Source organism: Dipodomys merriami, unplaced genomic scaffold (genome assembly GCF_024711535.1).
Source record: "Dipodomys merriami isolate MVZ:Mamm:240054 unplaced genomic scaffold, mDipMer1.0.p SCAF_16, whole genome shotgun sequence".
NCBI classification, from domain to species: domain Eukaryota; kingdom Metazoa; phylum Chordata; class Mammalia; order Rodentia; family Heteromyidae; genus Dipodomys; species Dipodomys merriami.
In genome coordinates, this window is record NW_027202937.1 from 27948623 (window position 1) to 27971311 (window position 22689).

At 39.7% G+C, this 22689-nt stretch overlaps 1 pseudogene; it reads right to left on the reverse strand.

Moving 5' to 3' along the window:
• Positions 1–2720: 2720 nt before the first annotated feature.
• Positions 2721–3620, reverse strand: LOC138827712 (small ribosomal subunit protein uS5 pseudogene; annotated as a pseudogene).
• Positions 3621–22689: the final 19069 nt, after the last annotated feature.

The window sequence follows — 22689 nt, forward strand, 5'->3', positions numbered from 1 at the left end:
GGCGAGAGCTCTACCACTTCTGGTTTTCCAGTGGTTTCTTGGAGATAAGAGTCTCATGGACTTTCCTGCCCGGGTTGGCTTTGAACCATGATCCTCCGATCTCAGCCTCCTAAGTAGCTAGGATTACAGGCATGAGCCACCGGCACCAGGCTAAGCAGCCTTTTAAAACTATGTCTTAAACTTCTGAAAACACACAAAGAAATGTTGTACACATAACTATCTCAGGACCTGAGATATGAACTCGCTGAGCTCATTCCTTTTCCAAAGCACAAAGAGATGAAGCGTGTTCCCCAGAGCCACATATCTGCTTAGCACATGACATAATTGAGTGTTCTTTGTTCTCCTGGCAAAGGTGTTCCTGCTACGGTATTGATATTATAACTAGTAGTTCATTAGGTCTCTGAGTATGTTCTGGCTCCTCAATTACCAAGGCATTTCCTAAACCTTTCACACTAATATCATGTATAACAATGGGAGGAATAATGAAAGCTCATCTTTGCTATGTGTTTCACTCAACCACCTTGTAGGGTTAAACATGACTGCATTTTCTAGTTCTTTCATACTGCACACTGGTGATTTTATGGCTATAAGTTATAACAAAGTTTATCATTCAAATGGCCCCCTAAAGTGCAAGTTGTCTTAGAGGAATAAATAGTGTCTAATATGTCTGTTTTTTTTTCTGGTAAAAGAGAGAAAACAGAAAGCTGAATAATATGAAAAAGAAACAGGAGGAAAAATTAAAAACACAAGTAGCAATGGTTTTAGCCCCAGTGGAAAACATACATTTATTGAGAAGAACTCTCAGCAGGAACAGTGGAAATCTTACATTTTCTAGTTCAATTACAACATCAAGATCTTAGATATTGGTAAGAGGCTTGTTTCCAAGAACTCTGATGCCGAATCAATACGGTCCTAAGTGATCCATTAAAAGTACTGCCGAAAATGTCCTGCCGTTATTAATAAATTGTTCCATAGCCTTCAATATATTTCTTCTAACACATTTAGTCATTGTTTAAATTACTGCTTTACCGAAATGAAATCATGAATGTTGGAGATGTATGGAAGAATAATGCTGCAATTTGTAAGCCAGCCAGGCTGGCCTTTTTCTGACTACAGATTTCTATAGAGGAATTGGTTGAATCATCAGCTTATGATACTCAGTGGATTCTCTTGGAAAATTCTCAGGTGAGCAATTTGTTATTAAAATGCACAGTTCTATCCTTTGGATTCAGATCTGAGAGTACTATCTAGATATTGTTCAGATGTGTTTATTTATTGCTTTTACTGGATTGTCTGGTGCCAGGCGTCCAGCACTTGCCTCTGTTGGATACTGTTTGGCCTTTGGCAAAGGAAAGAATCTATATGCTTAATACCCAGCACATTAGAAAGGCTCCCTTAGCCCTTCCCAAATTCCCAATTTTCTCTGATGACAGTCATCTCTTTACTATAGAATGAGACTTTCACCTCATAATTATAAATGAAGTTTAGGACCAAATGCCCCTGAGGGATGAAACATACTGACTTGAAGCTTTTGTGATATTTTTGAGAAAAACACTGAAAAATAATCCCACATACTCAATGTTGCATTGAGCAGCAATCATGGCTTTGAGGTACTTAGAAACAACATGGATGACTACAGGAATAGGCACTGAATAATAAAGTTATCTTATATTACAAAATAAAAGGCTATAGTTGACTGGTCTTGTATTGGCTGAAGATCTATACTTCCAGTACTAGGGCTTGAACTCAGGGCTGTTCTTGCTCTTGCTCAACTTTTTTTTACCCATGGTTGATACTCCTACTGCTTGAGTTAGTGCACTTCTGCTAGTTATTTGGAGAAACTATTCTGCAGGATTTGTGTGCTTGGTGTGGCTCCAAACCTTGATTCTCCGATCTTGGTCTCCTGAGTAGATAGTGCTAGAGGAAAAATATTTTTTTTAATGTAAAGATCTCACTGAAGCATGGGACAGAGCAAAAATGTCACAGAAATGCTATACTTAATAGGGCATCTAGTGAGGATTTCTGCTAAAGTATGATGAGAGAATCCAGGACCATTTATCTATTATTCTTTCTTCAATCTACTTTCTTTTTTTTTTTTTTTGACTTGGTTGTTTGTTTGCAATTAGGTACTAGAAAATTTACCTTGCCACACAAAAATGCTAATTGAGTGGATTCATAGACACAAAAGAAATTAAGTTAATTCTTTAGATAGTATAATTTAGAAGAAATAAATAAAGCTCACAGTGTTTATATAAAATCCAGAAAGAAAGGCAAAATATCATCTTTTAACAAGTTTAGGTAAGAGTTGGTCTTGAGTTCAGAAAAATGAACACATCTAAGTAAATACTATTTCTGTCACCATAAGCTAGACTCATAGTTCCTTGCAGATCATCTGTTCTGACCCTCCCATTTTACAGATGACTAAACTGAGGCTTAGACTTACCAGTGTTCACTTACCAGCCGACAAGGACACAGGTAGATTTCTAATCTAAACTAACATTTATTCAAACCCACAGTTTACCCAAGTTGCTCACTTATATGGAATATTGCTTTGTACTAAAGACTCAGACATAAATAAGAGTAACTGGGTAAATTATGTATTTATGTCTGAGGCCATAAAATTCATCTTAAAACCAAGAAAAGTGTGAATTAGAAACAAGAAACTACAGGATATTCTGTCATTCAGTTCTTTTTTTATTTTTCAGGCTTGATTCACTTTATTATTTTTGTTTAAAATTCCATGTTGTAGCCACAGCTGGTGCTTGGGTCCTCTGCATGGAGACTCTGGTGTGGGTTTTCACAAGACGGGCAGTGAATTCCTGATAAGGAGATTTGGTGAATACCGTCTCTTTCCAGAGGTCAGGGGTTAGGTAACTGTAGGTCTTAGAGATGGCATCAAAGGCGGCTTTGGCAAAGTTCCCCCAAGGTAGCAGTACAGCCTCTGGCTGAGGTGTGGCAGTCATCGATTCCAGACATCAGCAGCAGCTTCTTGGGGACGGAGCTGAACGACCCCAGAGCCTCTGGGGGCAAGAATGGGCGCAGGAATGAACCGCAGTGGCCTGTCACCTTGCACGGGACAGTGTGAGGCCTGCCAATCCTGTTCCCCCAGTAACCTCGCCGCACAGGGACGATGGAGAGCTTGGCCAAGATGATGCCCCCCGGATGGCAGTGGCCATCTCCTTGGAGCACTGAACCCCCAGACCAACATGGCTGTTGCAGTCGCCAGTGGCTATGAATGCTTTGAACCTGGTGCTCTGGCCAGCTTGAGTCTGCTTCTGGGCGGGCATAATCTTCAACCCCGCATCTTGAGTGACGCCCCCAGGAAGAAGTCAATAATCTCAGACTTCTTGATGGGCAGGGAGAAAAGATAGATCTCCTCTAAAGACTTGATCTTCATGTCCTTAGCCAGGCGGCCCAGTTTGGTGACGGGGATCTATTCCTCGTCTTTGGCCTTGCCTCCACGAGCCCCGTGGCGGCGACCCTGGCCTCTATCATGGCTGTGACCTTGACCCGGGACCCAGGAGGCCGCTAACGAAGACTCCACAGAAGCCTCCAAGGCCTCTCAAGCCCGGGCCCCTGGGATCTCCGGGCCGTCCTGCTGCACCAGCATCATCCACCATTTGATGTTTTCCCGAAGAAGAAGAAGCCTGTTATTCAATTCTATTTGAGAAAAAAGTGAGATCAGTTACTTCTATCCACAGAGGATGAAAAGCAAGAGAATGGGTTATTGAGTAAACTATGTGGAAAGAAGAAAAAAGATATCTTGCTTCTGCCACATTCCCTTCAGCTTAATACTAAGATAGTTCTAGTAATTCAAGAAGTTTTTTAATGGTTTTTTTTATTATGAAAATACTGTACAGAGGGGTTACAGCTACATGAGTAAGGTAATGAATAGATCTCCAGTGGAGCATTGTTGCCTCCTCCTTTATTTTTCCCCTACCATCCCTTCCCGACCTCCATTCCTCCCATCCCCCCACCTCCCATCCCCTGCCTAAATTGTAAAGTTTGTTTTTCGACATAGTATCTTGTTCATCTCATTGTTACAATGGGCCAACCTGTTTCTTTATTTAAACATTTTGTTTTTTCCTTTCCCCTCCCCAAATTATACTGACACCAAATACAGTGAAAACAGGGGTTATGCCATGGGGGAGGAGCATACAAAGCAACAAAAAAAATCACAAGAAGTTTTGATTCTATCCATTTTATAGAGAGCAAACAAAACACCAAGAGGACTGGCTCTCGGGGAATATTATGCAACAAAAGTAGTTGACTATATAATTCTAGAACAAAAGAATAGTCCATGGAGGAGCTGAGAGGAGCCTAGAAAAAAAACATTTCTGTAAGATTAATGTAATCCTCAAGTAACCAATTGTCTCTTCAGATTTCCAGGAGAAATTATCTAACTTCATGAAGGAAACAGATAGCACTCAGGAGGTTAGAGCAGGATCATTAGTAGGAAGAAAGGAGAAGGAGGGAAGAAGGAAGACAAGAAGGGAGGGAGGAAAAAAAGATAAAGGAAGAAAGAAGGAAAAAAGAGAGAAAAGGGGAGAGAGGGATGAGGAAAGAAGGGAGGAGTGAAGAAGAGAGTAAAGAAGATTGCAATGGGATGAAGGAAGGAAAGGAGGAAGGAAAGAAGAGGAGACCTGAATTCTCATTGTGCTTCTGATGCGCTGATAGAACTGTGTTTTGGAGATAGGATATACTCTGAAGAAAATTTTATGGGTATAGGAGCTGCTTACTTCTTGGTTTCTGGCAATTTAAGATGATAAGAATCTAGCTCTTCAAATTTTAATAATACTAGCAAAAGCCAATTTTCTTCCTTTTGGGGTTATTCATACTACTGTTTCCTATTGCAATTCAGTTCCTCAAGCATTATTGAACATCTTCCATCTTGCTGGCTCATTCAATACACAGAAGAATCAAAAATGCAAATCTCAGGAAAACAGCAGGCTTTGACAGCAAAGCAGTCCAATCCCTCAAAATGTGTTTAGGGTTCCTGTTGCTTAAGAATCCATAACTGCAGAAGAAAGTAATACATAAGTGTGTGGCAAAATTTGATATGATTCCTGGGGATAAAAATGAATGACCATTTAAGGGCAGTAAATAGCATGTCTTCAATGTATCCTGAAATGCTGACAGTACTGAAGGATACTTTTGATGAGCCAAGATGCTAAGGCAGCCAGGCACTGGTGACTCACACCTGCAATCCTAGTTACTCAGGAGGCGGAGATCTGCAGATCACCGTTGGAAGCCATCCCAAACAGAAAAGTCCCCATTGAGACTCTTATCTCCAATTAGCCACTCAAAAACTGGAAGTGACACAGTGACTCCAGAAGTAGACCGTAAGCCTAGAGCAAAAAGAGGCTCAGGGACAGCGCCCAGGCCCTGAATTCAAACCCCAAATCCATCAAAACAAACAAACAAATAAATAAATAAATGATGCTAAGGCAGAAGGCATCTCCTTGATGGGAAGGGGAGTGGATTCTCTTATCCCATAGTGGGTTCTTCTGGTCCTGAAAAAGGTCAATCTCAGAGCTCTCACAGAAACCAAAGGCTTCTTTTCACACTTGCAGCTTGAGATGGACATGTGGTTCTCTTTTGCAACATAAGCAACTGGTGCCGGTATAAATAACCTTGCAATATGAAGTGAATATGCCTCTTCCAGAATGACAGGCAGAGTTACCAGATCTCTCTTTCTTCTTGCTTAATCCCTGGATTTTTACCTACACTCTGAATGCAAGTAATGCACATTAGTCAATTAATAGGCTGTTAAATGACAACAGTTCCGGGCAATTTAATTACTGTTGGTAAAATAAGAAATGAATGATTGCATGTCAGTAACCAATTCCAGTTCCTTTCCTCGGAACAGATTAACTTTGAATCATGATAGTTTCTCTGCAGGAAAAAAAAGAAAAGAAAAGGAATTGATTGTTTCTGTGAACATATTAGTTTCTGTTTTGTGTATTACAGAACTTTAAAGGTTGTGGTTGTGATTGTATGTGTGTTAGTTCTCACCTAGATGGAATGTGACAAAATTGCAACAATAGTATGGGCTTTCCATTAGAAAAACAATATTTGTTTTCAAAATCATTGAAATCGTGAGTGAAAAAGCTGTCCTTTGGCTTTCTGTCCAGAGATGTGCTCTCTCCCCCTCCCCGCCCCGTCCCCCACCTCTCCTAGCAATTCTACATTATTTACAGTTTCAGTTAATTGAGTAAAATTGAAAAATATCAAGGAGCAATCGCTTTTTTGTTTTAATGATTGTTTCTTTCATTTGTCCCATTTGCTTAGAATAATAATTTAAAAATCCCCATCATGTGGCTTGTCTGGGTTACTGACCCCCATCATTTTGTTTTGTTTTATTTTGGGTCCAGTCGTGGGCCTGAACTCTGGGCCTGGGCGCTGCCCCTCAGCTCTTCAGCTCAAGGCTAGCGCTCTACCACTCGAGCCACAGTGCCACTTCTGGCTTTTTTTTTGCTTAAGGATGCCGAGAAATCGAACCCAGGGCCTCAAGCATGCAAGGCAAGCGCTCTACCACTGAGCCACCTTCCCAGCCCACCCCCATCATTTTGTAGATTGACTTTGCTTAATGTTTGTCCTGCCCATAGGTTCCATGTCTGATGGTTCATTGCTGATCTGAGAGCATACAATAGTACTTGGGCCCAAATAGGTATGCAATGTATGTTTGCCAAAATAATTAATTAATGAGTAGAACAAAGGAAGCTAGAGACAAAACATCAATATTAATTATGATTGTCAAAAGGAGCTCTGTTTATGGAATATGGAGGTGTGTATTGTCTAAAAATAAAACATAAACAAAACAGAAATTCTCAGCTCTGCTAAAAGGAATGGAAGGTTGAATTGTGTAGTACACAACTTGGAGATAAAAGATAATTTTTTTGCAAAATAAAAGAATGAGAGGGGCTAGATACCAGTGGCTCACACCTGTAATACTCAAGAGGCTGAGTTCTGAAGATCTTGAGGTTCAAAGCCAGCTCAGTCAAGAAAGACTGCAAAACTCTTTTTTTTTTTAATTTTATTTGTGAACATACTGTACAGAGGGGCTACAATTACATGGGCAGGATAATGCATACATTTCTTACCAAGCATTGCAGCCTCCTCCTTTGTTTACCCTTCACATCCCTTCCCAGCCTCCCCCCTCCCCCCCACCCAATCCTTCCCTCCCCCAACACCCCGTACTGACATTGTAAAGCTCGTATTCGACATGACAACTTGTACTTCTCATTGTTGCAACAGGTCCACCTGTATCCTTAAACGACTTGTTTTTCCCCATCTCCTCCACAAGTTATACTGACATCAAATATAGTGAAAGCGGGGGTTATACTGTGGGGGAGGGACATACAAAGCAACAAAGAAATAATCTTATAAATACGTTAGAAACACATGCATGAAAGAAAAAAAACATTAAAATACATATCTAAGAGTTCATTTTCCTAACATCACATTATCTGACCTTTTCCACTTGACTCATACATATACTAGATATTGCAAATAAGGGAAACCATGGGACCTATGTTTCTTTGGGCCTGGCTTACTTCACTTAATATAATTTTTTCCAAGTTTTTCCATTTCCTAACAAATGGGCAATGTCATTCTTTCTGATAGAGGCATAGAATTCCATTGAGTATATATACCACATTTTCTTGATCCATTCATCTACTAAGGGGCATCTGGGTTGGTTCCATATCTTAGCTATGGCAAGTAATGCTGCAATAAACATAGTTGTGCTGGTAGCTTTAGTGTGGTCTTGTTTGGATAAATGCCCAAAAGTGGGATTGCTGGGTCATAGGGGAGCTCTCTGTGAAGTCTTTTGAGGAACCTCCATACTGCTTTCCAAAGTGGTTGAACAAGTTTACATTCCCACCAACAATGAAGTAAGGTTCCCTTCTGTCCACATCCCCTCCAGCATCTGTTGTTGTTAGAGTTCTTGATTTTTGCCATTCTAACTGGAGTGAGGTGGTATCTCAATGTTGTTTTGATTTGCATTTCTGCAAAACTCTTATCTCCAGTTATGGACTACAAAAGTCTGGAAGTAAAGCTGTGGCTCAAGCAGTCTCCCTTCTTCTCAGCTTCTTCCTACCTATACACTCTTCAAAGATTAGAAACTGCTGCTTGCATCTGGGCTGATCATCTTGGCCGATAAATACATTTTTGTAGCAACTAAGTGTGTTATTACGTAAGTCTTCACATGCTTTCTTTAGAGCAATTATAAATTTTTTGAAATATAGCCTTATTCAGAAATTGTCCATCATTAAATACTTATCAAAAAGCTAGGAATAGTTGTAGCTGTATGTAGAAAGGATTATAGGGCTTATCATTTACTAGGACAAAAATCCTATTCACATTTATTTTCAATAATTGGATCATCTTGCTTTACCATTAATTGTACTGGCACTCAAAGGAGAGTTAGTGGATAAAGTGCCTAAAACAAACAAACACAGAGACATCCCCACTTATTTTCATATCCTTTTTTTACATAAAATCCACCCTCTGAAAGACACTTTCCTATTTACTCCCATAATGGTATCCAGATAAACATCAGTCCATCAATCCTCTTGTCTGCAAGAGAATTATTTGCAAGAATCTCCTGATCCCTCTTTCTGATTCCAGTCTCATCCTTCACCAATGTATCCTCCCCCTGTGGAAGCGTTGTTTCTTCTAATATAGAAGTGATTCGTTCGTTCACAGCCTCAAGCCCTTCCAGGATTTCTCACAGGTTACAAATTAAAACCCAAGTGATTTCAGCATCTCTCTCCAGCTTGCGCCTGCCAATCTGAACTCGATCCTTGTTTCGCCATCTGTACCCATGTGCCTCTTGTCCCTAATCCCTTCCCCACTTTCTATCCAGAAAATTCTCTAGTTGACTGAAATTGCATGCTCTTGAAAACCTCAGACATTGTGGCTATGCCTTGGTTCAAATCCTAGCTCATGGAACTTTGGGCAAGCTACTAACTTTGCTTCTGTGTATCCACTGCAATATGTGTTATGGTAATGCTTTTCTTATTAAGTGACATAATGCATGTAAAACTCTTAGATTCATCCTTAATTCATAGTAGGATCTCAACAGACATCATCTAGAAGTGTCAGCTCTTCAAGTCCTGACTACCAGCACCACCTTCTCTGATAGAGTCACACCTGTATGGCCCCACTTCAAACAGGTTTGATTGCTCAGAACTCCAAGCCACCCCAGCCATTGTTGCATTGAAATCAGTCTGCACTGATCATGTCTTTACAAATTAGTCTCTTATGGTGACCCCTGGTCACCTAGGACCTAGCCTAACACCTGGAACAGAAGAAGCCCAGTATTTTTGACTAGGTGAACGAACAAATCAACATTACATATCTAAACCAGAAGCTTCGAACCACAGGCTTTGAAAATCCTGCTGGCTACCTGTGCCCTTCAATCCCCAGGCTCAAGAAGGGCCCCAAGCTGCAACTGTCTTTCAGCACAAGGAGTTTCCAACACAGGCCTCACCTCTGGCTTTGCTGTGCTCTAGATGGTGACGGGGAGATGGTGGTGGTGGGGTATGACCATGGTGTGGATTTCTATTACTTGACCTGCCAGGAAGGAAGAGCAAGAGATACTGGAGAGTATTTCTTTGGGGTCATTTTTCAGTTCTCCAGGGATACTGAAGGGCAGCTCTTCTGATCCCATAGGTAACAGCATAGACTAAGCCTAATGGTACCTACCACTGGGCTTGGTGCTAAACTTACCTGGGTTCAGGACACTAGTGAGTTAACCATGCAACCTGGGCTGCCTTCTCCCTGCTCTACCACTGAAAACCACTGTCCTGGAGCAAATTACATTCCTGGGGTATGTCTGTACCCCGGATGTAAAACAATCATACTAATTGTGATTATATCCACCTCATAGCCCCATTGCAAGAATGAAATCTTTGAATACATATAGAGCCTTCAGAATTGTGCCTGCTACTTAGTAAGAGGTTATTCCTGGGATCGCCCCCATTTGACAAGTGAGAAAACTGAGGCTCAGGTAAGTTAAAAACCAGCCAGCGAAGGACATAAAGCTGCAGGCCTAGGATACAAAACCACATTCTCAAACACTTATCACCTATTATGCCCACTCTAAAAGCCCTTCTGTCTCCTAGTCCATCTTCATTCTCTAGTCAATGAAGCCACATTGCCCCAGAACAGTTGCTGCTCAGTGAGGCAGAGCCAGCTATGTGCATAAGCAAAATCCCTGAAATTGAGCCATGCAACACTTGGAGAATAGCCAAACTAAAAGATTATTCAAATCTAACTGGGTGTCCTATATTTGTAATTGCTAAATCTGCCCAAGCTACCTGGTAGGTGTGGGGGTAGGGGAAGTAGGGGATAGAATTCATTTGGGCCACAAAAGATATAAATTTATCTCCTTATCACTAGAACTCTGAGATCAAGCTTACATAACAGAACAGAAATAGGTTGTGCCCTATCTCCCTTCTCTTGGACAGAACTCCAAGGTGTCTGAGCATCCCTGGTGTTGAAGAGACTGTTAGTTTGAAGAGACTGAAATGGACCTGTTTGTTGAAGACAGATTGGCAAACCCATTGAATGAGAGAAGAGGAAGCTGATTTCTTGGAAGTGACTCAGGAGAGAAACCTCAGCTCAACCTGGTTTCGAGAGGTTTCCTATGATCAAAGCATCTCCCCTCATCCCTCTAGCTGTAGAGACATGACATCCACACTTACAAAGGTGATAAGAATGTGACATCATGCACCTCCACATTTGTGGGGATCCCCACTAAGACATCCTGCCTGACCTTTAGGTCAAGTGAAAGATGATGTCTTTCTGAAGTCTTCTTGCTCTGTCACACGAACATTCTGAAACAAGATCACTTTTATTATTTTGTCCATTATTTTGTTATTTGATATATTATTTATTATTTTATTATATGAATTATTTTATTATTTTGGAATCACCCCCAGATACCAGGCAGACAATTTACTTTACTATAGAAATTTCATCAAGAAACTCAGTATTATAGGTGGATAACCAAATAGCTTACCACCCTACTTTAAGGCTTGCTTTGGTTTAGATAAGGTTTCCAAAAATGCTAGAATCTTGGTATCCAGTTCATGGTACAATTGAGTGTCATGTGGCAGCTTAAGATACAAATTCAAGGCCGTGGATCCCATCTGAAATCCCAGCAAATTGAGAGGTAAAGATCAGGAGGATCACAGTTAGAAGCCACCCTCAGCAAAATATTATTTACAAGATCCTCATCTCAACCTACATAGCTGAGCATTATAGTTTGCATCTGTAATGCCACCTACCAGGGAGGCATAAGTAGGAAGATTGTGGTCCAAGGCCAGACTAGGAAAAATCTAAGATCTTATCCCAGATATAACTAAAGTCAAACATATAGGCTAGAGGTATTACTCAGCAGAAGAGTGCCTACTCAGAAAATATAAAACCACTGGCTACCAGTGGCTCACATCTGCAATCCTAGCTACTCTGGAGGCTGAGATTTAAGGATCAAAGTTTGGAGCCAGCCCAGGCAGGAAAGTCTGAGAAACTCTTATCTCCAATTAACCACAAGAAAACTGGAAGTGGCTCTGTGGCTTTAAGTGGTAGAGCACTAGCTTTGAGTGAAAAAGCTCAGGGACAGCACCCAGGCCCTGAGTTCAATCTCCAAGTCTGACAAAAGAAAAAGAAAGAAAAAAATATAAAACCCCAATGACACCACACACACTCACACACACACACACACACACACACACACACACACACACACACACACACACACACACACACGCACACACGCAGAAAGAGGTCTTCCGGTCATTGAAAACGCTCCCTGAAAGGATATAGCAACCCCTAGCATTCCTCATGTCCCAGGTGAGACCAGCTTTGCTCTACCACGTTCTAATGCCATGATGTGCAGGCCCTAAGCCAACGGGACCAATGGATTGTGCAATGGAACTGCTGAAATTGTGAGCCAAATACACTTTTTCTCTTTTGATTATCTCAGGCAGTTGTTATAGTAATGGAAGTCTGATAATGCCAGCTCCCAACCATTAGGCCACAAAGATGGAATTCCAAAAGACCAAGTTCCATCGTATCTGTCAAGGCCAAGACTATGCTTCAACAAGGACGAGAAAGAGACCTCTCTCGGGGAGGAAGCTGGCCATCACAACCATTTCTATCGTGAACTGTGACAGCGCTGAAAAGGACAGACTGACCACAGGGCATCCTCAGTCTCATCAGATATTTTAGTTGTTTAATTGGGAAAATCATTGGTACTTACCCCAAATATTTTGAGGTAAATTCAGGGCAAATGAATGCCAATGTTAAAATCTACAGACACCCATACATTTACTTCCATTTTTTTTAGATCATCATTTTGTCTCATTTGAAATTGCTTCAATACTTTTTAAACTTTGTTGAAATAAATCTGACTCAGTATCTGAAGTGTGTGGGTAAAGATGTCCTAAATTAAATGGATAAAGTTAGGGAAATATTTCTGTTATCATGATATCATTGACATGCCAGATCTTCTGTATTATTTCCTGAGTCTTTAAAGACTGCCTCTTTATAACGTTTTTATGAACTCTCTTCCTGAAGTATTTCTTGACAAAAAGATTTTCCACTTGGTTATCTTGTGTGTTTAGAACAAGTCTCCGAACTTTATCTGGGAACAGTGAAACTGACCCAGGAATCTCATCTCCTGAGTTTCTCTCTATTCCATTTGAAAAGATATTTCCTTTTTCCCCAATCCCACAAGCCAAACCTGGAAGGCTTCCCAAAGAGCATCAGGCTACCTAAAATAAACAGAGGGGCTTTATCAGCTGATGGTTGCTTACCCAATCATGAACCCTCACTTAGAGAGTAGCAAAGCGATAGACTCAACACAAAACTGCTTTTCTGTGACAAGGTAATGACTTTGTCTCCATGTGGTTTGTGTTTCTGACTGATTTTGGGATGGTGGCAAAGGAAAAGCATGGCATTAGGCAAAGAGAGGTTCTGGCTTGTTGTCAACCAGTGTGATGAGTCTTATCAGCACTGAATCACATATTTTAAAAATGGCTGCAAGAGAGGGTTTTTCAACATTCCCACCACAAACAAGTGATAAATGTATGAAGTCAGAGAGCTGAACACATTGATTTGGTTCGCATATGATGTATGTGTAAATATGTGCATGTATATGATATATATGGAAATAAATAGTACTCCACAGGCATCTGCAAGTGTTATGTGACAATTAAAAAACAACAAAATACAAACAAAACTAAAAGCAAAAGCAGAGCAAATTAGACTTGAAAATCTGGAGGCAATATGCTTGACACATTTCTACATGTTTATTTGTATCTTTGGTGCAAAGCAAATCTGATTATTTCACCTTCTTGTGGCAAGAACACTATTGGGGTATTTGTTGTTGTAGTTGTTGTTGTTGTTGAAGAAAGTCCAAAGACTTTTGCAGAACTCAAAAGCCTGAAAATTCTGGCCTCTGGCTACCTTTGCAGGCACATGGCTTTCAACTCACCTGGCCAGGTACCTTCTCTTCATGAAGCACCACAGGTAAGGATAGTATCCTCTGGTGATATTGCAAGGATCTTGTGCATGCAGCTACATGCACAACTACACACATTTTAAAGGTACAGTTCTCAGAATGTGTGTACTGTTAAGAGGTGTGTGACTGTACACTTACATACACATATGCCCATATATAGTACATTTATCTAAGCCTTCATGGCCTGGTCACTGACAAATGCATTTCCCTGTGCTTCCTGTATTGACACTTGTGTGTGTTGTGAGCACCTGTTTTCCTGCATGCTGTCATTCTGAGTTCGCTCTGAAGGGCAAGGAGTAGGAGCCCCTCATCCTTGGTGCCACACCAACATGATGCCCATTCTTAGTAGCGAGTGCAGAGGCAGGCAGAACTTTCATCCTTAGGGCATTGCTTCTGAAACACTGCTCTACAGATGCAAGACCCTGCAAGATGGCTTTCTAGAGAATTTACTTATAGGGATCAAATTCTATGTTTCAGCTTTTATTTGTCCTCTCTGTGTGCCTCTGTGTCTCTGTCTGTGTCTGTCTGTCTGTCTCTGTTTCTGTCCTGTCTCTGTCTGTCTCTGTCTGTCTCTGTCTCTGTCTCTCTCTGTCTCTCTGTCTCTCTGTCTCTCTGTCTCTCTGTCTCTGTCTCTCTGTCTCTCTGTCTCTCTGTCTCTCTGTCTCTCTGTCTCTCTGTCTCTGTCTCTGTCTCTGTCTCTCTCTCTCTCTCTCTCTCTCTCTCTCTCTCTCTCTCTCTCTCTCTCTCTCTCTTCTCTTTCTCTTTCTTTTTGTGATTAATTGTCAAACAGAGTCTCACACACTTTCCTGCCCTGGCTGGCTTCAAATTGTGATCTTCAGATCTCAGACTCCTGAGTAGCTAGGATTACATTTGTCAGCCACTGGTACCCAGTTCAAAACTCTTAATAAATCTCACTTGCTTCCAGCAATTAGTTCATCTTGATGATTAAAGAAATGAAGACATTAATTTGGAATTTGTTAGAAAGATAGTGTTATCAAGTTTTGTTTCATATAACAAAAATGTAAATAATACAAATTAATTACTTTTCAAATGTACAAGGCTAGCTGGGCATTGGTGGCTCACGCCTGTAATCCTAGCTACTCAGGAAGCTGAGAGCTGAGGATCTCAGTTCAAAGCCAACCGGGGCAGGAAAGTCCATGAGACTCTTATCTCCAATAAATCACTAGAAAACCAGAAGTGTCCCTGTAGCTCAAGCGGTAGAGCGTTCTACTTCAGCTGAAGAGCTGAGGGACCGTGCCCAAGCCCGGAGTTCAAACCTCACAACTGACAAAAAAAGATGTACAAGACTTTTAAAAACATTTTTATTATCTAATTATCTTTAAGTAGTCCTATAAAGCGATTTCAATTTAGCATGTCAGTTTGTGAGTACAATGAATCTTGATCGATGTCATCCTTTTAATCATTGGCCCCCATTATTCCAAACCCCACCCATCTTCTCAATTTCCTTACTTCCATTTTCACACACACACACACACACACACACACACACACACACACACACACACACACGCACGCACGCACACACACACACACATATACTGAAGAAAATTAAATACTCCTCTTAGAGATCATAAGGTAGATAATTTTTATGAATAAGTTTTTTATTATGAAAATACCATACAAAGGGGTTACAATTACATGAGCAAGGAAATGAGTACATTTCTTTTCAAACATTGTTGCCTCCTCCTTTGTTTCCCCTTCCCATCCCTGCCTTCCCATCTCCCCCCTCCCCTCCACCTCACCCACCCTTCCCCCATCAAAATTTAATTTTTAAGGTAAAAAATAATATTTATCTGAAGAAAAACATCAAACAAAGGATGTTTCTCTAAAAACAACAAGGATTAAAATGTTGAAAGAAAATCTAGAAATTCTTATACACATCCAGGTGATCCCCAAATTTCCAGAATTGCCTTCTTACACATTATGTCTGTCATCAGCTTGATTAATGTTCAGGTAAGCATTCGTGCACTGAGAACACCAATAAGAAAGGGAATTAATATATACATTTTTCTAATTTGGAGTGGGGAAGGGAAATAAAATGCTTAAATAAATAAACAGCATGACCCATTGTAACAATGAGATGTAAAAGACACTATGTTGAAAACAAACAACTTTGGGGTGGGGGAGGAATCAGGGAGGTGGAGAGGAAAGGGATGGTAAGGGAAAAACAAAGGAGGAGATAACAATGCTCCATAGGAAATGGACTCATTACCTTGCTCATGTAACTGTAACTTTTCTGTACAGTATCTTTACAATAAAAATATATATTCAGAAAAAGAATAATAATGATACCTCATCAAGCAATCATACTGTCCCAAATTATGTTCTAAGTTCTTTATCTATTGTTTTGGGGTTTCATTTCTGAAAAAAAGACAATAAATTACAATCTGTATTCTCTCAAAAAAAGAAAAAGAGAGAATTAAATACTCCCCATAATCAGAATGAAGTTACTAGTGTCATGACAAAAGAATTTTAAAAATAAATAAAGGCAGAAGAATACAAAGGAATCCATCCCCATTGATAGGTGCATAAGAGCAAGAACTGATCACAAAAGACTTCTAGAACCCACTGGGTGCTGGTAGCTCATGCCTCTAATCCCAGCTACTTCAGATGCTGAGGATGAAGTGACTGGAATTTGAGGCCAGTCTGGGCAGAACAGTTTATGAGACTTGTTCTCAACCAATAGCTGCATGGGGGTGGGGTGGGATGAGCCCTTCATCCTGGATATGACTGAAAGCCTAAAGTAGGCTTGTTGCAGTCCAGAAACACACTTGAGCAGAAAATAAGACCCCATACAAAAATGATTAGTGCCAAAGAAGGGATGGAGTTGTGGCTCAGCAGTAGAGTACCTGCCTAGCAAGCACAACGCCTAGAGTTCAATCCCAAGTACTTAAAAATAAAAAAATGGCATTCAAAGTCCATGCATAAAACCCATTATAGCCATACACAAAAAGGCTACCCAGCAACTATCTGTCTAGTTCCCTCTTTGCTGTTAATCCTCACAGGAGATTACTGTTTCTAAATATCTTATATGATCCTCCTCATTTGGCTGTTAAATGTCTCCTTTTCATCGTCTCTTTTGCCTAATTTACTATGGAACATGTCTTCTTATCATGATACTATTAAATTCCTGAATAAAATTAACTTTTAAATAATGTTTCTCTGTCACTTAAGTTGACATCATCAACACTGATTGTGCACAAGGTATCTATAATGTGATTTATATCTTCACCTAACCACAAAGATGTCTTCACTAAGTACCAACCATGTGTTTCATTAGTAGGAAAAATGTGGAGAAAGCAGAGAATGAAGGAAGAATGAAATTGTCAGGGAAGCCTTTGTGGGAAGGCAGAGATAGAGGCAAAGACGTGGAAAGAAAGTAAAATGGCATGCAAGAGAGATACTAAATATTCATGTTTATTGCTCACAATAGTCAAACTGAAACAGCATCAGAGGTATCCAGCAAATGATTAATGGATGAAGAAAATCTGGTACATGTATACCATGGAATATTAACTCCACCATATAGAAAAATGAAAATGGATGGCTTTGGTGATCATCATGCTGAACAACATAAGCCAAGCCAAAACAGTCAGATATCAGATATTCTTGCTTATTTGTGGAATATAGACCTAAAAATGATGATCATGACAATGACAACAACAACAATGGCAATAATAATAATAGAACATGAATATAACGAGGGGATTTTTTATGTAGGTGAACAACAGGAATGGGCAAGGGGAAAGAACACATAAACACGTGTGTGTGTGTGTGTGTGTGTGTGTGTGTGTGTGTGTGTGTGTGTGGTGTGTATAAAATCATAATGGCATTGTCCAAACACTGATTCTTTTAAAGAGAAGAGGGAAAAAAGGGTGGAAGGTGAATATAATCAGGGGAAAACTTGTTCAAAGTACACTATATGCATGTATTGAATTATCATAATGAAATCATATGTTACTAATGTATGCTAAATAAATATTAAAAAGATCAAAGAAATGTTGGACAAACAGGATCACATGAAACTACAGAGCTTCTGCATGGCAAAGGACACAGCTAACATGATCAATAGAAAGCCCACAGACTGGGAGAAGATATTCACTAGGGCCTCATATCTAAAATATATTGAGAATTCAAAAAATTAAATCCCCCAACAAAAAATCCTCAAAGAAAGAACTGTCTGATTAATAAGTAGACTAAAGACTTTAAGAGAAACTCCTCTGAAGAGGAAATAAGAACGGCAAATAGACACATGAAGAAATGCTCAACTTCTCTAGCCATAAAAGAAATGCAAATCAGGAAGTGGCTCTGTGGCTCAAGTGGTAGAGTGCTATCCTTGAGCTGAAGAGCTGAGGGACAGCGCCCAGGCCTAGAGTTCAAGCCCCACGACCGACAAAAAAAAAAGAAAAAAAATGAAAAAGAAAGAAAAAAGGAAGAAAGAAAAAAGAAAGAAAGAAAGAAATGCAAATCAAAACAACATTGAGATTCCACCTTACCCCAGTTAGAATGGCTATAATTAAGAAATTTAATAACAACAGATGCTGGAGGGGATTTGGCCAAAAGGGAACCATACTGTATTGTTGGTGGGAGTGTAAACTTGTTCAACCAACCACTTTGGAAAGAGTATAGAGGTTCCTCAAAAGACTCCACATAGAGCTCCCCTATGACCCAGCAATCCTACTTTGGGGCATTTACCCAAACAATCACAAACAAGACCATACTAAAGCTACCAGCACAACTATGTTTATTGCAGCATTATTCACCATAGCTAGGATATGGAACCAACCAAGATGCCCCTCAGTAGATGAATGGGTCAAGAAAATGTGAAATGTGAGAGAGAGAGAGAGAGAGAGAGAGAGAGAGAGAGAGAGAGAGAGAGAGAGAGAGAGAGAGAGAGAGAGAGAGATGAATTCTATGCCTACATCAGAAAAAATGACACTACTCCATTTGTTAAGAAGTGAAAGACTTGGAAAAATTATATTAAGTGAAGTAAGCCAGACCCAAAGAACACAAGTCCTATGGTCTCCCTTATTTTCAATAACTAGTATATTTCTAGGACAAGCAGAAAAGGTCAAAAGCTATGTACATATGACAATATAAGATGATGCTAAGTGAAATGAAACCCAAGATATGGACACAGAGGTTTTTTTCTTTGTTACTGTTTTTCAGTGTACTATGTGATTTTTTTGTTCCTTTTTTTGGCTTTTTTTGGTAGTTAATTCTTTTTTATGTTTTTATTGTAAAATTAGTGTACAGAGGGGTTACAATTACATGAGTAAGGTCATGAGTATATTTCTTATAGAGCATTGTTACCTCCTCCTTTGTTTTTTCCCTATCATCCCTTCCCTCCCCACCTCCCCACCCCCCCTCCCCCTCAAAGCTGTAAAGTTCATTTTCAACATAGTGTCTTGTACATCTCATTGATACAATGGGTCAACCTGTATCCTTGTTTCAGCATTTTGTTATTTCCCTTCCCCTCCCCAAATTAGAAAAATGTATATACATGATACAGGGCACCAATGTCAAATACAGTGAAAACAGAGGTTATACCATGGGGAAAGAACACACAAAAGAAACAAAAAAAATCACATAGTATATTTTAGATACATTAAAAACAATAGCAAGAAAGAAAAAAACAAGTTGTGTTCCTATCTTAGGGCTCATTTCACTGAACATATGGTCATATGTACATGGCTTTTGACCTTTTCTGCTTGTCCTCGACTTATACTAATTATTGCAAATAAGGGAAACCATGAGACCTATGATTCTTTGGGCCTGGCTTATTTCACTTAATACATTTTTTTCCAAGTCTTTCCATTTCCTAACAAATGGGGCAATGTCATTCTTTCTGATGGAGGCATTGAATTCTATGTCTTGATCCATTTATCTACAGAGGGGCATCTGGGTTGGTTCCATAACTTAGCTAAGGTAAATAATGCTGCACTAAACATAGTTGTGCTGGTAGTCTTGTTTGTGATCATTTGGGTAAATGCCCAAAAGTTGGATTTCTGGGTCATAGGGGAACTCTATGTGGAGTCTTTGGAGGAACCTCCATACTACTTTCCAAAGTGGCTGAACAAGTTTACACTCCCACCAACAATGCAGTAAGGTTCCCTTCTGTCCACATCCCTTCCAGCATCTGTTGTTATTAGAGTTCTTGATTATAGCCATTCTAACTGGGGTGAGGTGGAATTTCAATGTTGTTTTGATTTGCATGTCTTTTAACATTAGAAAAGTGGAGGCATTTCTTCATGTGTCTATTAGCCATTCTTATTTCCTCTTCAGAGAAATTTCTCTTTAAGTCTTTAGCCCACTTACTTATCAGGCATTTGTTTCTTGGAGTATTTGTTGTTGGAGGATTTAGTTTTTTGAGTTTTTTGTTTCTTTTGTATGCTCTTCCCCCTATGGCATAACCCCCGTTGTCAATGTATTTGATTCTGATGCATCTTGTATATACATTCTGCATCTTGTATATGCATTTTTCTAATTTGGGGAGGGGAAGGGAAATAACAAAATGCTGAAACAAGGACACAGGTTGACCCATTGTAATGATGAGACAACAAGACACTATGTTGAAAATGAACTTTACAACTTGCGGGGGAGGGGGAAGTTGGAGAGATGGGAGGGAAGGGATAGTAGGGGGAAAACAAAGGAGGGGGTAACAGTTCTTGATAGGAAATGTACTCATTACCTTACTCATGTAGCTGTAGCCCCTCTGTACAGTATCTTTACAATAAAAAATATTTTTTAAAAACTTTAGAAAGAAATAGACAATGCCAGGTGCTCGTGGCTCATGCTTAGATACACAAGAACCTGAAACAATGAGAATCATAGTTCAAAGCCAGATTTGGCAGAAAAATCCATGGGATTCTTATCTCCAGTAAAACAGTAAACAATTGGAAGTGGATGTGCAACTCAAATGGTAGAACACCAGCATTGAGCAGAAAAGCTAAGGGAAAATGAGAGCCCTTGAGTTCAAGTCCCAGTATTAACACAAAACAACAGCAACCAAAAAGAGAGAGAGATTTTAAAAAATGAATGGAGCACATGAACACAGAGGCGATTCACAGAACTCCAGGGCTAAGAATACACTAAGCACTGAGCAGCAAGCAAGTCAGCAGGTGCAGAGAAGGTTGAGGATGAACACATGGGTAGAGGACATCAGAACTTCAGATGTGAACCTTTTCAGGCAAGGTCAACCTTTACCCTCTAACCTCCACATCATTCCTGTTTTTCCACTATCATCTTTTTTAAAAATACTGAATCACAAATATCCCATGCCTGTATAAGAATACGTGAAGTGAGGGGAGAAATGTGTTTCATTCAGTGGGTGAGTGGAAAGTATATATTTACTTTCACAATTTGTGAATAAAAGTTCATATTCCCATCAATTATGAAGGTAAGTCACAAGCCACAGTAGTGTAAACAATGCTGTGACTTTGGCACTGATGCCAGCCTCAGTGATCTCTGCCTTCAGAGTTGTTGAACCTGTATTTCAATATTGCTCATGTTCACCATGACCTTGGAATTACACTTGTCTTAGACTTCTGCCATGGCTCTTCTATTTTGTTTTCCTTTTGGTGGTGTGGGGTTTAAATTTAGAACTTCACATGGTTTAGGCAAGCACTTACACTTCATTTGAGCCATGGCCTCAACTCATTTTGCTTTGGTTTATTTTTTTTTAATTTAATTTTATTTTATTTGTGAACATACTGTACAGAGGGGTTACAATTACATGGGCAGGATAATACGTACATTTCTTACCAAGCATTGCAGCCTCCTCCTTTGGTTTACCCTTCACATCCCTTCCCAGCCTCCCCTCTCCCCCCAATCCCAATCCTTCTCCTTCCCCCCCTTCCCCGCTCCCCTGCACCGACGTTGTAAAGCTTGTTTTGGACATGACAACTTGTACTTCTCATTGTTCCAACAGGTCCGCCTGTATCCTTAAACCTCAGTAGATATGGATCAAGAAAATGTGGTATATACACAATGGAATTCTATGCCTCCATCAGAAAGAATGACATTGCCCCATTTGTTAGGAAATGGAAAGACTTGGAAAAAATTATATTAAGTGAAGTAAGCCAGGCCCAAAGAAACATAGGTCCCATAGTTTCCCTTATTTGCAATATCTAGTATATGTATGAGTCAAGCGGAAAAGGTCAGATAATGTGATGTCAGGAAAATGAACCCTTAGATATGTATTTTAATGTTTTTTTCTTTCATGCATGTGTTTCTAATGCATTTATAAGATTATCTCTTTGTTGCTTTGTATGTCCCTCCCCCACAGTATAACCCCTGCTTTCACTATATTTGATGTCAGTTGGTTTATTTTCAAATAGAGTCTCATGCTTTCTCCCAAGCTGGTTTCAGACTGTGATTCTCCAATTTCTACCTTCTACATGGTAGCAAGTTTTCTACTGTGCCTGACCCCAGATAATCTTAGCTTATGTTAATGAAGAATTATACATATAAGTATACTTAATGTTTAAGCATTTTAACTATTTCTTTATCATTTATTTCTTTTGTAGTCTTATGTACTTTATTTTATTTTATGCTCTTAAACTATATTACCACTAAAACAATAAAGTAATAAAAAATAAAAATATAGCTAATATATGCATCTAAATGCTTCTAAAATTATATTTATTGGTATACAATTCACTTCTCTTGTGGTCTTATGTACTTTATTTTATTTTGGCTCTTAAAATATGCATCTAAATGAGGCTCCTAGGAGAAGTGGCACTGTGGCTTAAGTGATAGAACAATCATCTTGAGCTGAAGAGCTGAGGGACAGTGCCCAGGTCCAGAGTTCAATCCCCATGACCAACAAAAATAAAGACCTCTAGGACCTCAGCAGACAGACTGAAAGTTCTTGCACAAGATGGATTGTGAACTTATGATTTAGAGTCTGTTATATAGAAATGAGTATAGCAGTATTCCTTCCACATACTGGTTGTACTCATTAAATAAGCGAAATAAAGTACTTGGAATGGTGTCTATACACAAATAGCTCTCTTTCCTCGTCTGTCTTCCCATTTCTTCCCCTTCCCTGTCTTCTCCTCTCCTCCTTTCTCTGTCTATTCTGTGTCTGTCTGTGTCTGTGTCTGTGTCTATGTCTGTGTCTGTCTCTGTCT